This window comes from Scyliorhinus canicula, chromosome 4 (assembly GCF_902713615.1).
Source record: "Scyliorhinus canicula chromosome 4, sScyCan1.1, whole genome shotgun sequence".
NCBI classification, from domain to species: Eukaryota; Metazoa; Chordata; class Chondrichthyes; order Carcharhiniformes; family Scyliorhinidae; genus Scyliorhinus; species Scyliorhinus canicula.
Window position 1 is genome coordinate 185,534,272 of NC_052149.1, and position 19,058 is coordinate 185,553,329.

Here is a 19,058-nt window from a genome sequence, read left to right on the forward strand (position 1 = left end):
CTCTATTAAGTCACCTCTTAACCTTCTTCTCTCTAACGAAAACAACCTCAAGTCCATCAGCCTTTCCTCATAAGATTTTCCCTCCATACCAGGCAACATCCTGGTAAATCTCCTCTGCACCCGTTCCAAAGCTTCCACGTCCTTCCTATAATGAGGCGACCAGAACTGTACGCAATACTCCAAATGCGGCCGTACTAGAGTTTTGTACAACTGCAACATGACCTCATGGCTCCGGTACTCATCCCTCTACCAATAAAGGCCAACACACCATAGGCCTTTTTCACAACCCTATCAACCTGGGTGGCAACTTTCAGGGATCTATGTACATGGACACCGAGATCCCTCTGCTCATCCACACTACCAAGAATTTTACCATTAGCCAAATATTCCTTATTCCTGTTATTCTTTCCAAAGTGAATCACCTCACACTTCTCCACATTAAACTCCATTTGCCACCTCTCAGCCCAGCTCTGCAGCTTATCTATGTCCCTCTGTAACCTGCAAGATGAAACATTTCGTCATAGTAAGGTGCTAGAACTAATGGATTAGCTTTTTACTAAACAATCTTGTTGAGAAATGTCACACGTTTGGGTAACAGACAGACTGGGAATTGGAACCCAAGTGTCTGTGATTTGGTGAGTCTTACACTAACTGGCGACTTTTCATTTCTCTTTAAATGTATTTTATTACCAACATGTATCAAAGCAGGTTATTACACATAAACACCCCAAGAACATACTTACCAGCAATCAACTATACAGTCTGTACAAATCCCCACCCCCCCGCTCCCCAAACATGGTCACAAACATCGCTGCAGAGCCCCTTAATTCATACTTTATCTTCTCCAACCGCAGGAAGTCATACAGGTCACCCAACCAAGCTGCTACCCCCAGTGGCGATGCCAACCGCCACTCCAGTAAAATTCTCTGCCATGCATTCAGAAAGGTGAAGGCCATGACACGGCCTTCCTCCTCTTCATGAGCTCCAGCTTCTCTGAAACCCAAATATTGCCACCAAAGGGTCAGGGTCCACCTCCTCCTCCACTATCTTGGCTAAGATCTGAACACTCCCGCCCAGAATCTTCCCAATTTTTCGCAACCCCAAAACATGTGCGTGTGATTCGCTGGCCCCGCCCACACATCTCACACTCATCTGATACCCCCTGAAAGAACCCACTCATTCTCGCCCGAGTCACATGCACCCTGTACACCACCTTAAACTGTATCAGCCTCATCCTTGCCAAGGAGGAGGTCGCGTTCCTATGCAGTGCCTCACTCGATACTCCCCAATTGATCTCCCCTCCCAACTCCCCTTCCCATTTCTCCTTGATCTTCCGCTCGCTTCCCTGCATCCCCCCCCCCCCCCCCCCCCCCCCCCCCCAGCCACTTGTATATATCCCAATTCTTCCCTCTCCTTCCACATTCGGAAGCAGCAGTCACTGCAGCAGGGTGTATCCCGGCTACCTAGGGAACCCCCTTCAGACCTTTCGGGCAAAGTCCCTAACCTGCAGACACCTGAACTCAATCCCCCTCGGCAACTCCACATCTTCACTGTGGACTGCACCACTGGGTTCTCTGAATACCTACTCGGAGCCATTGGCAATGCTGCTGTCATCATGGTCCTCAAACTAGAGCACTTACAAGCTTCCTCCTCCATTCAACCCGCTCTACCCCTTCTCCTTCCCACCATCGCCGCACCTTGTCCACAATAACAATGAAGTAGGTTCGGCAACGCCAATCCCCCCTGCTGCCTCTTCCTCTGTAGCAGGGTCCTCCCCACCCTCGGAACCTTCCCCACCCATACAAATTCCTAAATAATCATGTCCAATTTCCGAAAAAAATGGCCTTTGGTATAAAGATCAGGAGAACCTGTAAAATAAACAAGAACCGTGAGCAGAATATTCATTTCCACCACTTGGACCTTCCCCGCCAATGTTAATCACCGTTTGCATATTATTAGCGGGCTCGACCCAGAATTCGCCAGAGCCTCCGCGATTCTCCTCCTCCGATGGGCCGAGTTCCCGATGGCGTAGTTCACTTGTGCTTTTAAAAAATCGGGAAATCAGCATTGTGGCTGATGAGGGAGAGACAGAGGAGGTAGGACATGGAGAGGTGCTACAATGGGCTGCCGAGCTGGACACTGGCCGGACTGGCTGGGGTGGGGGGCAGGGCTGGGGGAGGGGGATAATCCACCACCTGTCAGTGGCTCACCCAGGGCAATGCCCATAGCATCCTCTACCGGGGGCCGCAGAGCGTACTGCTGACAAGGGCAGTTCCAGCCGATGGTACCCCTAGCATCAGGGACAGGCACTAGTGCCAGAGGCCTCCACAGCGCCGGGCATCGAGGGGCCAGGCGTGCGGGGATGAAGGGAGGAATATGCGGAGGCAAAGCCCGCAGTGCCAACTAGGGCCACCATGTAGCCCGTTGCATCTGGTTAGGCACAGGGGTGCGGGCCATGCTAACCTGTCAGCCTTTCACTCCCTGCAGACAATCAATATTGGATGCACTGTTGGAGCTCCGTATCAATGTCAGCCTTAGAGGAGAAGTGGCTCCCTAAGTGTGGGAAATGTTCCACACTTGGGAGGGTTTCTCTGTTGATCTTGTTGAGGAGAGAGACCAGATCTTGCCCTGGGGCGGGTGTGTAAAGGGCTTGAGTCTTCGTGAGGTTGAGGCTGAGACCAATTCTTTGGTCTGCTTCTGCGAAGGTGTCAAGCACGGCTTGGTGATTGTCTTCTGAGAGAGTGGAGATGGCGATATCGTCTAGATACTATAGTTCAACGAGTGATATCAGTGTCGCTTTCTTCTTAGATTTCAACCAGTTTAGGTTGAAAGGCTTTTCATCCATCCTGTATATGATGTCCACTCCACTGGGAAGCTTGATCTTGACAAGGTGAAGGTGGTGGTTATGAAGATGGAGAAAAGTTAAGGGGTGTTGGCACATCCCTGTTTGACTCGTCTTGACTTCGAAGGTTTCTGTCTTATTTCCGTCAATGAGGACTGTCGTCGATATTTTGTCATGGAGGAGTTAATTTCTCGGGACAGCCAATTTTTGACAGGATCCTCCATAGCTCTTCTGATTGATTCAAAAGCCTTGGTCAGATCAACAAAGGTCATGTAGAGTGGTCTCTTGAAGTTGCCGAGCAGTGAAAATCATGTTCACTGTTCCACAGTTTGGTAGGAAGCCAGACTGGCTTTCTGGAAGGATTTCTTCAGAGACTGGGAGAATGTCACCAGTGAGGAATCGGGCAATAATCTTCCTGGCGACATTAGGGAGATTCCTCAGTTGTTTCAACAGTCTGCTTTGTCTCCTTTCTTGAAGGTGGTGGCGATGACGGTATCCACAAAGTTGGCAGGAATTTCATCTCTGTCTCAGTTTGGCAGAAACAGCTGATGGAGGTAACGGGTGATCTTTTCTCTTCCAAGTTTGAAAATCTCAGCTCAAATCCCATCCACTCCTACGGCTTTTCCATTCTTCATGTGTTTAATGGTGGCTTTGGCTTCATCCATGCTTGATGGGAGTCCAAGATCATCTATATTGGAAAGTTGGGGATTTCCTCAAACATGTTCTCATCTAAGGTTGTAAGATGGTTTATAAGTTCTTTGAAGTGTTCTCTCCATCGAAGGCCCATGTTTCCTCTATCTCTTGAGAGGATTTCATCCTTACTCCGCATCGGTTTGAGGCCTAGTGTATTCGATCTATATATTGCCTTGGTGACACTGAAGAACCTCGAGTGTCATGCTTGTCAGCGAGGAGTTTCAGCTCCTTAGCTTTCTCATTCTATCATTGGTTCTTGATTTCCATAGTTCTTCTTTGTATCTCCACCTTGGCTAATTGATGAGCTCTCTTTTTCACCTTGCTGGTGATGCTGTTTTGCTGGGCGTGGAGGGCTTTCCTCTTCTTGCCAAAGAGGTCTTGGATGGTGTGGTCATTCTTGTCGAACAATCCTTGGTGTTTCCTAGTCCTGTAGCTGATGGTTTCTTCACAGCTCGAGATGATGGCTATCTTAATTTCTTTCCAGTTTTCCTCCACTCCATTAGAATGAATGCTTTGGAGATTTTGATGAAGGCATTGTTGGAAGTTTACTAATATGCTTGGCTCTTGAAGCTGCTCAACATTGATCTTTGTTCTGAGCTGTTTCTTCATCTTCCCCTACTTCTGGTAGAATTTGATGGACATAGAGGAGCGGATGAGCTGGTGATCTGTCCAGCTGTCATCTGCACTGCTCATTGCTTTGGTGATACCGGCATTCTTTTCGTCTAATGATTGGACAATGACAAAGTCGATCGTGTGCCAGTACTTCGATCGCCGATGTCTCCAAGAAGTCTTGAACTTGTCTTTATGGCGGAACTGTGTGTTAGTGATGACAATCTGGCATTCCATGCATTTGGCGAGAAGAAGAACTCCCTGTTGGAGTTGCAATTCTTAACTCCTTCTTTTCCGATGGTTCCATTCCAGACTTGGGAGTTCTTTCCAACCCTGGGGTGGAAGTCTCCAAGGAGGATGATCGTATCTTCCTCCAGAAAGTTTGAGAGTATGGTGCCCAGGGTGGAGTAGAAACCTTCTTTGGACTTATCATTGGCATCAAGGGTTGGGACACAGGCATTCACAACCTTTGCCTGCTGGTTCTTGGCAAGTTGTAGACGGAGGGTCATGAAGCACTCGTTGATGCAGCAGGGTAGCATGGTGGTTAGCATAAATGCTTCACAGCTCCAGGGTCCCAGGTTCGATTCCCGGCTGGGTCACTGTCTGTGTGGAGTCTGCACGTCCTCCCCCTGTGTGCGTGGGTTTCCTCCGGGTGCTCCGGTTTCCTCCCACAGTCCAAAGCTGTGCAGGTTAGGTGGATTGGCCATGCTAAATTGCCCGTAGTGTCCTAATAAAAGTAAGGTTGGGGGGGGGGAGGGTTGTTGGGTTACGGTATAGGGTGGATATGTGGGTTTGAGTAGGGTGATCATGGCTCGGCACAACATTGAGGGCTGAAGGGCCTGTTCTGTGCTGTACTGTTCTATGTTCTATGATGCCAACTGGGAGCTTGGAGAGTTGATGAGTTTGATCTTGATGGCAAAACTAATTCCAAGTGTTCTGGTTTGAACCTCAAGTTTTCCTCTCCAGAAGAGGGTATAACCACCGCCATCTTCCCTCAGCTGTCCGTCGCCTACTCTTTGGGTCTCTTGCAGGTCAGCGACATCAATGTTGAAGTGCCTGAGTTCACAGGCAACAATGGCAGCTCTACATTCCAGTTGATTGTTGTGCCCATTATTCATTAGGATTCATACATTCCAGGTTCCAAAATTTAGCTTAACTTTGATTTTCTGACCGCAGGTAGATGAGATTGTTGGATGTGGTTTTCCAGCCAGGTTGATGACAGAACAGACTATTTTTAGGGCACCTTTTCTAGCTCTTTCCTCATGCGGGGTGAGCAGAGTGGATCCTGAAGAGGGCTGCTCAGTCGTGACGAAAGCTGTCGAAACACCCTCCTGTTCCTCTCCACACAGCGAGACAACTGAATCAAACTCCACTGCCTGCATGCCAGTCCAAAGTGAGGGACCTCTAGATCTCACAGTCAAGTCCTGTCACCTCTCACCGATCGCCGCAGGGGTTTTCCGGGTGGAGGGTGCACTGGTTTCCTCTAGGTAGACGCCTGGTATGGGACGCTTGGTGTGGGACATCTTTTAACATCAGTGTGCCATTGCACATCGGCAGACATATGGTCATTGACAGAGGGTAGGTCCAGTTCTAGTGGCAAGGGAACCTCGGTGACTGGGATCTCCCGACTGCTGCAGCCTTCATCACCATCACAGCCACTGATACCATATGGGTATCTTTCACCTAATCCGCCGCTGAGGACTTGTCTTGGATTGCACTTTTTCTGGTTCCTCCTCTCCAATCTTACTGTTATGGGTGACCCTGCCAGGAGCTTAAGACTCCCGATGACATTGCCCTCGGGGTCAATGGAACATTCAAGCCTCTCCACCATGGAAAGGTGGCAATCCAAGGAAAGACCTTAATTAAAAGGTGGATGGATGTGACTGAAAGGCCAATTACTATCACCGGAAGCCTGCACGCAGGGCAGCCTGGTAGCACAATGGTTAGCACCGTTGCTTCACAGCGCCTGGGTCCCAGGTTCGATTCCCGGCTTGGGTCACTGTCTGTGTGGAGTCTGCACGTTCTCCCCGTGTCTGCGTGGGTTTCATCTGGGTGCTCTGGTTTCCTCCCACAGGTCCCAAAAGACATGCTTTTAGGTAATTTGGACATTCTGGATTCACCCTCAGTGTACCCAAACAGGCGCCGGAATTTGGCGACTAGGGGAGTTTCACAGTAACTTCATTGCAGTGTTAATGTAAGCCTGCTTGTGACAATAAAGATTATTATTACGTAAGTACAGACATAGGTATGGTTTTGCGTACATGGTGTAGCTCTCTTGGGTCAACCTGGGTTTTTAAATTATCCTGAACAATTAAATAAACACGGAAATGTGCTTCTACCACTGGAAATCCAGCAAGAAACAATTGGGAGATTAACTGTGCCAATTGCAAATGTTGGAAATGGATAACAACTGTAACCCATCTTCGAACTAAGACTTTTATTCATGAGCAATGGGTTTAGGTTTTGTAAAACATAAATGCTACCCATGTTTGAAATCTAGGTAATGGTTGAATTTTCACGGTTTCAATGTTCGAGAGACAACGGGCTGGATTTTATGATTTTGGGACTACGTGCTGACGTTGGCGTGGGAACAGTGGCGTTTTAAGCCCGAAAAAACGGCGCAAAACCTCCACCGATCCTCCGTCTGGTGGAGGGCTAGCAGGCATGCAGCGTAGAGACCGCGGCTCTCGCTGCAGATAAGGCTGGAGAATTGCCAGATCCGTGGCTGCGCATGCACGTGGCGGCAGCCTGCAGCGGCCATGCCTTGCGCTATGACGCTGGCCGCGTGCAGACCCGGCCTGCCAAATAGTGCCTCCTTTGGCCGGGCTCGCCACCCCGGACCACCCCCCCCCCCCCCCCCACCAGTGCCCCCAGCCCCCACCAAAGCTCCGCCCCTGCCCGCGGATTGGCTTCCCCCCCCCCCCCCCCCCCCAAACTGTGGCGCCGCTGGACTCAGTTCGCAGTCACCATGCCGGGTTCCTGAAAATAAATAGCATGAGTGACCCACGCCATCGGGAACTCGGCCCATCGGGGGGCGGACCATTAGGGGAGGGCCTCAGGTGACGTTCTGAGGCTGTCCATACGGCGTGCGGTATACTCCCGAGTACGCCATTTTGGAGGGGGTGGAGCATTGCAAAACCGGCGCCGCCCCCAATTCCGGCGCCAACGGGGATTCTCCGGCCGATCGCCAAACGCGATTTCAGTGTCGCAGACCAGAGAATCTCTCCCAATTATTCTCAAATATTCACTGAGTTGTAAAGCTAAAATCATCTCCATACTGACTGTCTGACACAGGGAATGAGAATATAGACAGTACAAGTTGAGAAGGACCTGTTTTGATATCTCAAATATAATGTATCAATTTCATTCTTTTTAAATGGATGTCATTTGAACTTGGTCAGCCTTCATTTCTGCAGCAGGTCTCTGGTGGGAGACTGGAAGAGCCTGAGGAAAACAGTGTAAAGCAGCTGAATGTGATCATTTGTTTTGGGTTTCTTACAAAATCCTGTTGAAAGTACAGCAAGAGATCAGGACAATCCTTTGTAATTTCTGAGTTCCTGTTATTTTAGCAATAAAATTCAAATGCTCTTTTCAGTTATAATTGTTTTTCCCATGTGACATGAATGTGAACTTTTTATGGGAAGGGGGAGAGAAGGTGCTGGCATGTCATCATTCAAGAGAGAATCCTGCCTCCAGTGAACGGCACAACACCGAGAAACACACGGCTCAAGGACCGGAGAATCCAGCCCTAAGTGTTATTCTTAGCAGGCTGATAGATGGTTTACCAAGAGTAATGGTTTACCAAAATACTAAGTATGACGTACCTGTTAGTAACAATAGTGATGCTTTAACTGACTTTCAGGAATGACAGTTTTGAAAAGACCTGGATTTTTCAAAGCACCTTCATATCCAGACAAAGGTGATAATGCTTCAGGTGAGTCCCTTGGTTTTACCTGTAAAATAGAATGGATTGCATGTGAATAGAAATATCCTTCATTTTCCATTAATATAAATGGTATTCATTCTTGTCCTTAAATATTCATATATTTTGCACAATTTTATTTATGGTTTTCTCCAGCATACATATTTTACATTCCCCAATATGGCCGAGGCACATGTTTATAGGCATTTATTTATAGTTTGGTTTTGGGCCTTGGCTTGCCATCAAACCCCCATACCGAGCCCGTAGCCCCCCCCCCCCCCCCCCCCCCCTCCCTCCCCCCGGCTAACTTCCCCCGATTCCCGTCCATTTTCCCCTGGTTCTTGGCCACCCGACTATTCTTCCTCCTGTACGTTGGCCACAAACAGGTCCCGGAACAGTTGCATGAATGGCTCCCACGTTCTGTGGAAGCCGCCGTCCGACCCTCGGATGGCGAATTTGATTTTCTCCATTTGGAGAGATTCCGAGAGGTCGGACAGCCAGTCTGCAGCTCTGGGTGGTGCTGCTGACCGCCAGCCAAACAGGATTCTACGGCGGGCAATCAGGGAGGCAAAGGCAAGGGCGTCCGCCCTCCTCCCCAGGAATAGATCTGGCTGGTCTGAAACCCCGAAGACCGCCACTATCGGGCATGGCTCCACCCTCACCCCCACCACTTTGGACATAGCCTCGAAGAAGGCTGTCCAGTACTCCACAAGTCTGGGGCAAGACCAGAACATGTGGGCGTGGTTGGCCGGGCCTCTCTGGCACCGCTCACATTTGTCCTCCACCTCCGGGAAGAACCTACTCATACGGTTTCTCGTTAAGTGGGCTCTATGTACCACTTTTAGTTGCGTCAGGCTGAGCCTTGCGCACGTGGAGGTGGAGTTGACCCTATGCAGTGCTTCGCTCCAGAGTCCCCACCCTATCTCCATCCCCAGGTCGTCCTCCCATTTCCTTCTTGTTGCGTCCAGTACGGTGTCGTCCCTATCTACCAGTCGGTCATACATTATTTATGGTTTTCTAATACCTAACCAAAACTATGACTACTCAACTTCCATGATGGATTCGTCAGTATATACCAATGCAGTAAAGATAAGTAAGCACCATTTGTGCAGTAATGACTATGACCCTGTTCCAATTTCTCTTTTTCTTATTCTTGAAGTGAATGTATGGTTTCTCTGAACTTTGCCATTTGTGAAAGCTCAAGGGTGTTTTTGTCGTGCATTTTCACAATCTCCCAGTCTATTGCCTCTCTCAAAATCTTCCATCCTCATTCATGGCTGGGATTTTCTGATGCTGCTGAAAGTGAATGGAGTTCTGGCTGGAACGCCAAATTTCCGCTCTCACTCGCAACAGGCCCTGCCACGAACGACACCGGACAGTCTCGCCCACTTTCTCTAATCACAATAATATTTGCATATCCCTTCTGTGCTTTTTCATTGCCCACTCTCTTTTTGCGCACTCCCTCATTCTCTTACCTAATGGAGCTCTCTCTCTCTCTTGCATCAGGCTTCCCATCTCTTTGTTCCATTACCTACCGTTTCCCATTGTTAACTGTGTTCTTCACTTCATTCCTGACCACTGTCTTTCACTTCTCTCCACCCCCCATGCCCCCCGTTTCCCTGGGTGAACATGTTACTGCTCTCTCGATGTATTCCATTGGCCAGCTTTGCGTGAATCCCCATGAATACACATGTCCAAGAAATTGAGGTTAATTTCCCCCTGATTATTTGAAAAAAAACAGTTGAGGTTCCCAACAGTCTGAGCTCAATTAGAAAACATGTGTGTCTATATTCATAGAATCGGAGAGAAGTAACAGCAGAGAGGGAGACAATTTGGCCCATCTTGTCTATGCCAGCATGAGGACACCCAAGTGCCCTTTCCAATTCCACCTTCCTACACCCAGTCCATAGCCCTGTAGTTTACAGCACTTAAGGTGCAGATTAAGGTACCGTTTAAAAGAGTTTCAGGTCTCTGCCTCCACCACCAACTCGGGCAGCCCACTAGCCTCTAGGTAAAAACATTTTTCCTTACGTCCCCTCTACACCTTCTGCCACTTATCTTGAATTTATGTCCCTGCTTCTAGAATTCCCCACCAAGAGAAACAATTTTATCCTGTCCGCCCTACCTCTTCTCCCTCATAATTTTGTACACCTCAATTAAGTCACCCGGAAGCCTTCTTTGTTCCGAGGAAAATAATCCCAACCTATCCAATCCGTTGAATAAATACATGATTTAACTTTCCACGCGTGAATACCCTCATGATACTCTCCGTCAGTATCTCAACAATTTCTTCATGTAAGTTATTTGCAGTTGTTGTTTGAGGTGTTTTATATTTCTATTTAATGGAACATGGGCATCGCTGGCTGCGCCATAAATTTTATTGCCCTTGATTTTTTAAGTATTTCACAATTTGTCACGGTCATTATGCATTTCTTTGTCAGTGCAGCAATGAATTGAGCTTATATTTGTGTCTTATTTCTGCAGGTTTACAGTTTCCTGCAGATAATGATATAACAACATATTTTCCTGCTGCTGAACTGCAAGGTTATGGTGAAATAAAAAAGCCATTGGCGATTTACAATCACATGGTAACAACACAAGAAACCAGGAATAATGTGTAAGTACTGTGTCAGATTGGAGAACTTTAGATTGAGCTCAGAGTCAAATACGATCAATGAAATATGTAGGCACGGATTCTTCATTTTGGGGTGCTGGTGCTGATTCCGACGCCATGCTCCAGTCCCTTGCTGGTGACGTTATCGATGTTTGTGCTCGCTGATCCACGCAAAATTGCCCGTAGTGTTCTAATAAAAGTAAGGTTAAGGGGGGGGTTGTTGGGTGGATACGTGGGTTTGAGTAGGGTGATCATGGCTCGGCACAACATTGAGGGCCGAAGGGTCTGTTCTGTGCTGTACTGTTCTATGTTCTATGTTCTATAAAACCGATATTTGCATGGCTTTCAATACCATCAGCAGCTTGGACACTTCATGCTCAACCCTTCCGCGATGCTCCGCCCCTCTTAGGCAGATGTCCCACGGACACAAATTATTGCAAATATTTACAAGGGAGCCATGACTGCTGAGGGGGAGTGGAAGGCTAACAAAAAGCTGAAACACCCTCAAAAATTGTTGGGCTTAGGGCAGCACGGTGGCGCAGTGGTTAGTGCTGCTGCCTCATGGCGCCGAGGTCCCAGGTTCGATCCCAGCTCTGGGTCACTGTCCACGTGGAGTTTGCACTATCTCCCCGTATTTGCATGGGTTTCATCCCTACAACCCAAAAGATGTGCATGGTAGGTGAATTGGCCACACTAAATTGCCCCTTAATTGGAAAAAATGAATTGGGTACACTAAATTTTTTTTTTAATTGTTGGGCTTGCTGGGGGGTGGCAGAGGAAGAGGCTGCCTGGGCTGGGCAGTAGAGGGGAACAATTTGGTGCCAAGTCCGTGGACTTGGGGTGCCTCCCTCTGGTTCGGGTGCCCTGGCTCAGACCACCATTGTTGACTGCTCATTGTGTCCTGTGAATGTTCTCAGAGCCTCTGGTGATGTGAGAGCCCACCCAGGCCATCCTTTGGTGGTATTTTCTGGCTCCTGGCTGCTCACACTGCTGAATGCTGCCTGTGTCCTTTAAATGCTCAGGAAGCCTCTGGTCATCTGGGAGCCCACACAGGCTCATACCCCAGCTATTTTATCAAAGGAATAAAGGGCCATTTTATCAAGGGCCAGACTCAATTGGGCCCACCAGCTGTTGGCACTACTCAGAACTGCTGCCCCACTACAGAGGAAGAAGGGGACCTGCAGAGTTCACTCCTACCAAAGGACACCGGCACCGTGGCTTTTGGAATCCACCCTGGTTCTCTACCTCTCTCAGGGCAGAGGCCTTACCAGTGACCCTCACACAGAACATAGAACACAGAACAGTGCAGAAGGAGGTCATTCGGCCCATTGAGTCTGCACCGACCCACTTAAGCCCTCACTTCCACCCTATCGCCGTAACCCAATAACCCCTTCTAACCTTTTTTTTTTGGTCACTAAGGGCAATTTATCATGGCCAATCCACCTAACCTGCACATCTTTGGACATGGGGAGGAAACCGGAGCACCCAGAGGAAACCCACGCAGACACGGGGAGAATGTGCAGACTCCGCACAGACAGTGACCCAGCGGGGAATCGAATCTGGGATCCTGGCGCTGTGAAGCCACAGTGCTATCCACTTGTGCTACCATGCTGCTCACAAGTGTGCCTCACCCGTACAGATTACCAGCTGCCTCCACCTGGTGAGGCTGGCAGTGCTGAATGCTTCTGCCACCATCTCCAAGGTGCTGTTCAGGATCCAGGCTTAAGTCTGCGACCCATCCTGGAGATGAGGGTGTGAAGGTCTCCCTCTGTTCCCCACTGGCATGGAGCTGTAGATCCACCTCAGACTCCCATCCTCGGGGTACAGGTCTTCTCTGTGTCATCTTGGTGGCTGCAGTGAGTGTGTGGTAAGTGGAGCGCTTAAAAACAGCCCCAGCCGTCAGGCTCTTTTGCGCTAACTCCTGCCCCAGGCGTTACAACACCCGCTGGGCCAGGAATTGTTTGCCATACGCGCTGGCAGAGTGCTGGCCCATTAGCATGTACTGATTTGCTTACTGAATAGCTCCCCCAATAAAAGTGCGAATTCCACGCAATTCAGTCCCATCGGCAACACATAGATCTCCAAAAAGGGAACAAAGTCCCTGAGCGAGCGCGTTTAGCCGCGTGTTTCACGGCACTCACGTTGAATATGGGGCCTGAACGGGAAACACGTTGGCCAAGGCCACATATTACCCCAATTTTTACAGTGGGGAGCCTCGCTCGCTAGAGCTCCTCATTGTAGCGAGAGATCGGCCTGCCATTTTTAAATGGCGTCCCGCTCTCCGAGACCCCCGAAAGAATCCCCGACCTCCTCCCCAGCCCGAATGCAATATGGGAGGGTCCTTGGACCCCCTCCCAATCCCTATGCCAGGCAACCCCGGCCCGAGCGCGCACATGCAAAAAGTGCCAACTTGGCAGTGTCAATCTGGCACTCTGGAAGCACCCTATGCTAGTTGGCAATGCCACCTGGGCACCTTAGCAGTGCCAGGCTGGCACCCAGGTGTCACTGCCAGGGTGCCAAGCTGGGACTGCCAGGCTACCCAGGTGACACCAGCAGTGCCAGGGCACCACCTTTCCCAAAGAGAAGGCAGTTGGGGGCCTCTGAACCGCCTGAAAACCCCACAAGTGCCATTCTGTCTGGTCCCCGTTTGTGGGGTTCAGTACCAAACAGCACACACCTGAGATATCTGAGGCTAAGGAGTTGAATCCCAAATTGGTACCTTGTGGGCGGGATTCACATTGCAACGTCTCGTGAGATTGCATTGAATCTCACCAGGCATTGCGAACTGGAGAGATCCAGGGAGCAGTGTCTCCCAGCTTTCAATGGCCACGCTGCGCTTCGGCGAGCTGCTTTTCTGGTGCAGCAAGGCCGTAGGATCTCGCCCTTAGTCTCCTGAACGGAGAATTCCAGCTGTAAAACACTACTTCTCACCGGCGGGATCTTCCACTCCCACCAATGGAAAATTCCCATCACGGGTTTCCTGGTGGCATGGGGTGGATTTAATGGGAAATCCCATTGTCAGCGGTGAGACCGCTGTTTCATAATTTATTAATAAAGAATATTCTCTGGTTGTACAACAAGATATATGTATATCTATGTAGATATAAAGTTTTGTGCAATTAAATATTTTATTTCATGACCCATTATTGTAACTTGAAATACTTTAACAAGGTGAAATCACTATTTAAAATTCAGACAGGTTAAGCTCTTTTTCCAGCTATGGACTGCCACATTGGAAATCCCACTGCAAGACTACCAGATTAATTATTAGTGTAAATTTCTCCAGGAATTTTGTGACTAGTGGCCCAATTGTGTTTTTGTGTCACTGATTCCGGCATTGCACACAACATTAATTTTAAACTGGTTATAATTTCTACAAAATACTTTAAATAAGGGGCAGCACGCTGGCTTCACAGCACCAGGGTCCCAAGTTTGATTCCCTGTCTGTGCGGAGTCTGCACGTTCTCCCCGTGTCTGCGTGGGTTTCCTCCGGGTGCTCCAGTTTCCTCCCACAGTCCAAAGACGTGCAGGTTAGGCGGATTGGCCATGATAAATTGCCCTTAGTGTCCAAAATGGTTAGGAGAGGTTATTAGGTTACGGGGATAGGGTAGAAGCGAGGGCTTAGGTGGGTCAGTGCAGACTTGATGGGCCAAATGGCCTCCTTCTGCACTGTATGTTCTATGTAATAGGTAGAAATATTAAACTTACACCTTGCACGTCAAACCTTGATTTGAATCAGCACTCAGCTGTCATGATTTAATGTATCCTGTATCATTTCAACAGTCACTACTTACTTAGTTTTAGCACTGCACATGGCAATTAAACCTGAGCTGAATGGGAGTATCCATTTGAAAGACATCAGAAAAATGTATACAGTCCTGCATTTTATGTTAATTGCGAAGAAATAAAAGTATTGCACCCTGAAAATGACAATGAATTAATTGCAAATCATCAAGTTTTAGATAATGGTGTTCATTCAATTTTTGCAATCAGAAAGGATAGCATCTTGTACAAATGTGGCATTAGCATTGAAGGTGTTTTAGGGCAAATTGATATTATAATTGTAGCAGCAGTTCACAGTCATTTCACTTCTCAACAATGCTGCAATTTTCTAAAAGCAATTTGGAGTCAGAATGCAAAGAAACACTGGAGCCAGAGTCATTTTGGTCTTGGTGTCAACTTAGCAGCCCACAAGTTTATTATCATTGCAAATTCTAAACAACTTTGCACTTAATGTTAAGCTTGTAGTATGATTGCAGTGTTAAATAAATCGCAAAGTGATTTCAACTGTAACACTGATTTAGTTAATGACGACAATTACTCTGCACATTTAGTGATAGAGAGTTTTTCCTAATTGTTTCAATTGTAAATGTAACTTTGTAGTTTCACAGGAAAAATGCTTTATTTAAGTAAATTAACCTTGACCATTTATTCTGTGAATATATTTTATTTGCAAGTGTATTGAAATTAACATATTTATATTTGAAGACAATATGATCATGATTTTCATGTTATCTTTCCACTGTGAGTGTTTGTAATCTTTTTTCTTATTTCTCAGAGCGTGTTTTGGGTATTGAACATGAGAACTGTCGAAAGCAAAGGAAGTAGCAGAACATTCTGAATTCTTGTACAGGCTTCTTCAATTTATTTTTATATATAAATTCAATGAACAAACTTATATTTTTTTCTGAAAGCTAACTGGAATCCAATTATCTGTTTTCATCAAATATACTATGATGAGTTGTATACTTGTTTTATCTATACAAAATGATGTTACCATTCAAATAATCACATTGAACTATAAATGCAGAACATACCTGAAAGCCCGGGCAAGGTAAGCCAGGAAACATAAACCTGGAGGGTATTTCTCCTTTAAAGATGAGTTGAAATTTCACTTTGTGACATCAGCCTGAATTTTACAGCAGAAGTAATAGAGCGGCTGTTTTTACGCTGACTATTATTAAAAGGTAAATCGGACAGCAACTTGCACCGAATTAACATGCACAGTTGAACACAGAAATCAGGAGGTTGCTGTCCGTTGTCCTAGTGCTCCAGAGACTTCATTATATCAGTATGTTGCCAAGATAATTTGCATTGAATAATATAGTTCTACATCTGGTTGCTATATCTATGTGATAGATACCCAATAAATACACCATAAAAAGCTAGGGGGTGTCTTCTCTCAGATAAGTAAATGCTCAGTAGAGTGATGAGTCTTAATTACTGCCAAACACCCTCTCTGGCTTTGAAAATTAACTTTTATATGTGTGGGGTCTCATGCCTTCAGCTTTTAATTGTTGTTGGCAACTTGAAATAAATAGAATTTAAATTAAACGTTTGCTTTCACTTTTTCTTTCTGTCTTTTTATCATTTTCTCTTATTTTTCTTCCGTTCACTCTCTTTATTTCACTTTCTGTACATAAATTGGCACTGAATTCAATATTATTAACTGATACTGCTGGCTCAGACTCTGTACTGCTCATTCATGATACTTTAATCTGGTTTGTTCAGGAGATGCACAGTTGTTTATCCTGGATTTTAAAATCAAAGCAAGTTCCAGTGCAAAAGCCTACAGAAAGCTGTGGGCAATTGTCACTGACTGTAAAATTGGATAATCTAAAGTTAAGATTACTATTGTGTATATTGCATTTTGCAATGATTTTCAAATCTAGTGATCTTTGTAAATTATTTATTTTCTAATTTCTTGTCACTGAAGTTTATTTTGTGAAAATGAAACATTTCAAAGCGGGAGAAATAAATTTGAAGAACATTTCAATGTTTTGTCTGGTAAATCATTAAAAATGATAAAAGGAAAAGTAAAATCACAACCTACTTTCATAAATGTATGACTGCTACAAAGTAGCAGTGGAGCAAAGCAGAAAAAGCCTCAAAGGAATAGTCCAATTTAACGAGTCAACTTTCAGCTATATACTGAGTGTATACACTATTTTGGGTTGAACCAATTAAACTAATTAACTAAACTGAGGGGCAAATTAAAATAGCAGCTTCTTAGAGGAATTCTGCATCAAACAAAAATAAATTACAGAGGAAACTTAAAACAGTATATCAAAATGTGATTAAAGGGGTTAATAAAGCACCCTAATCCCTTTGGTGTTCATTGGGACATGGAAGGCCCCGATGGTGCTGGCAGACACTGCATGCTGTAATGTTCTATATTCTATGCTTTCTCCCCAGAGTATATAGGGCCAGAGGCATGGAAATCTCCATCAATATAATTGGGAGGAAATACAATACATATTTTGTGATAGAGGAATAAACTGAATATCTGAAACAATTAACAGCAGAATATCAAAGAAAGATCTTGAAAATAAAAACAAAAAAATAAGTGTGATTTGAATCACTTATAAAAGACTATAGGCACAATTTAACGGAGTCCCGTGTCGAGCGCATTGAGCCAGTAGTTTCTGACACTGGCAGCGTCAAGAACAATCCGCTATTAAACAGGATTCTGTTTCATTTCTGGGCCTCAGCAAGGAACGTCCCACCAAGGCCATGCTTAGCCCCATTTCCTGCACTAACAAACTCCATTCATAGGTGAGATTGGGGCGCTATTTAAAAATCTCTAGACGCCGGGCAGCACGGTGGTGCCGCGGTTAGCACTGCTGCCTGACAGCGCCGAGGTCACAGGTTCGATCCCGGCTCTGGGAGTTTGCACATTCTCCCATTGTTTGCGTGGGCTTCACCCCCACAACCCAAAGATGTGCAGGCTAGGTGGATTGGCCACACTAAAATTGCCCCTTAATTGGAAAAACAAATAATTGGGTACTCTAAATTTTAAAAAAAATCTCTATACCCCACACCATGGCATCAGGGTCCCCAATGCCCCAACTCGCCAATAAGGGTGTCATCTAGCCAGCCCCCACACCACACCTCTTAACGGCAGGGCACCCCCCAGGTCCGATCCTTGGCACTGGCATGATACCACCTGGGCACCTTGGCATGCCAACCTGGCACCATGACAGTGTTCCTGTCAGTCTGGCAGTGCCACATTGGCATCCTGGCAGTGCTTGAATGGCACCATGGCACCCAGCAGGCATTGAACATGAATCTAATTAAGGCCAAACATGCCAATGGAACAAAATCTAACAGGCTAATTCTGGTTTGTGACCAACCAAAGCTCCTGCATTTTGTCTCTAAGGCTGCTGGAAGGAAACAGGTAGATTTTAACCTTGAACCAATTTCAGGTGGGCAGGGTGAGCACAAAGGTTCCGATTGGGCCAGATTTTCAAGGAGTTGTGGAGACTTTAAAAACGGTGGATTGGACCTGGAATTGAATTCCCACCCCGAAGTCCGACAGATCCCATTTTCACTGGTAGAAGTGGCGGGTGTGAAGCATGTAAGCAGAAAGTATCTATGCTTCCCAAAGCTTTCTCATATTGGCCATTTTGTCAACTCATGTCAGGGACTGTTGAATCAATATTGACTATCACGGTCAGGCAACAACTCCATTATCATTTACCAAGAGGCTACCAAGATTGTAGATGGTGAACTAAATAGACCTGGTTTTTTTATCTAGTAATTCCTATGTTCCAAACTTGTAATATGTCCTGGCACTTAATAAACAACAAGAATGGGGAACAGCCCTAACCTTAAAATAACAACGGGCGCAATCCACCGGCCACGTTGCACTCTTGCTTGAGCGCGGTGCAGCCAGTGGATCCCAGGAGAGCCCTCTCGCGGGCTTCCCGACTATCTTCACGCCTAGGGAGATTCACCCAAGTCCCACGAGGTTTCCGAGTCAGGTCCTGCCCACAAAGGGTGGGACCAAACGGCGTGCCAAAGCCGGTTTTAAACTGACTTCGGCGAACTTACCCAGCATCCAGCGGCCTTCTGGGATCCACTAGCCTATCCAGCGAAGCCGGAACCGGGCACCAATCAGCACTGGTCCACACAAATGTTGACCAGACGGAACGGCACCTAGGGGGTCTCCCATTGGAGACCCCTGGGTGGCCAGGGTCAAAGCCCTTCCTATGGAATGTGGGCACCTTCACACTGCCCAGCTTCCACTTGGCACTGTATCCTGGCACTGCCAAGATAACTGAATGGCACTGCCAAGTCAGCAGGAGTGCTGCCCGATTGCCAGGGTGGAAGTGCTAGAGTGCCCAGGTGCCAGGGTGGCACTGCCATGGCTCAGGGACGAGGAGGGAATGCCCATGAAAAGAGGGTGGAAGGAGGGCTGGAAGGGTGGGGATCTGCAGGGCAGGTAACTAGGGGCCTTTGGGAGGTTCGGGAATGATGGGTGGGGGTCCTGGAAGGGAGTGGGTGCTGTAAGGGGGGCTTGGGGGACCCTGAGAGGGGGCCCCATAGTGGGGTGTCCTCACTTAGGGGGGTGGGGTAATGTCCATGTGTTGGGGGGG

At 47.2% G+C, this 19,058-nt stretch overlaps 1 long non-coding RNA gene across 1 annotated transcript in view; it reads left to right on the forward strand.

The window, feature by feature from the left end:
• The window catches only part of LOC119965220, a 29,096-nt gene extending 12,640 nt beyond the window's left edge, over positions 1-16,456 (forward strand). Inside the window, exons 4-6 of the long non-coding RNA XR_005460461.1 lie at positions 8,007-8,078; positions 10,551-10,683; positions 15,239-16,456. This is a non-coding gene — a long non-coding RNA (uncharacterized LOC119965220). The remainder of the gene's footprint in view (positions 1-8,006; positions 8,079-10,550; positions 10,684-15,238) is intronic.
• Positions 16,457-19,058: the final 2,602 nt, after the last annotated feature.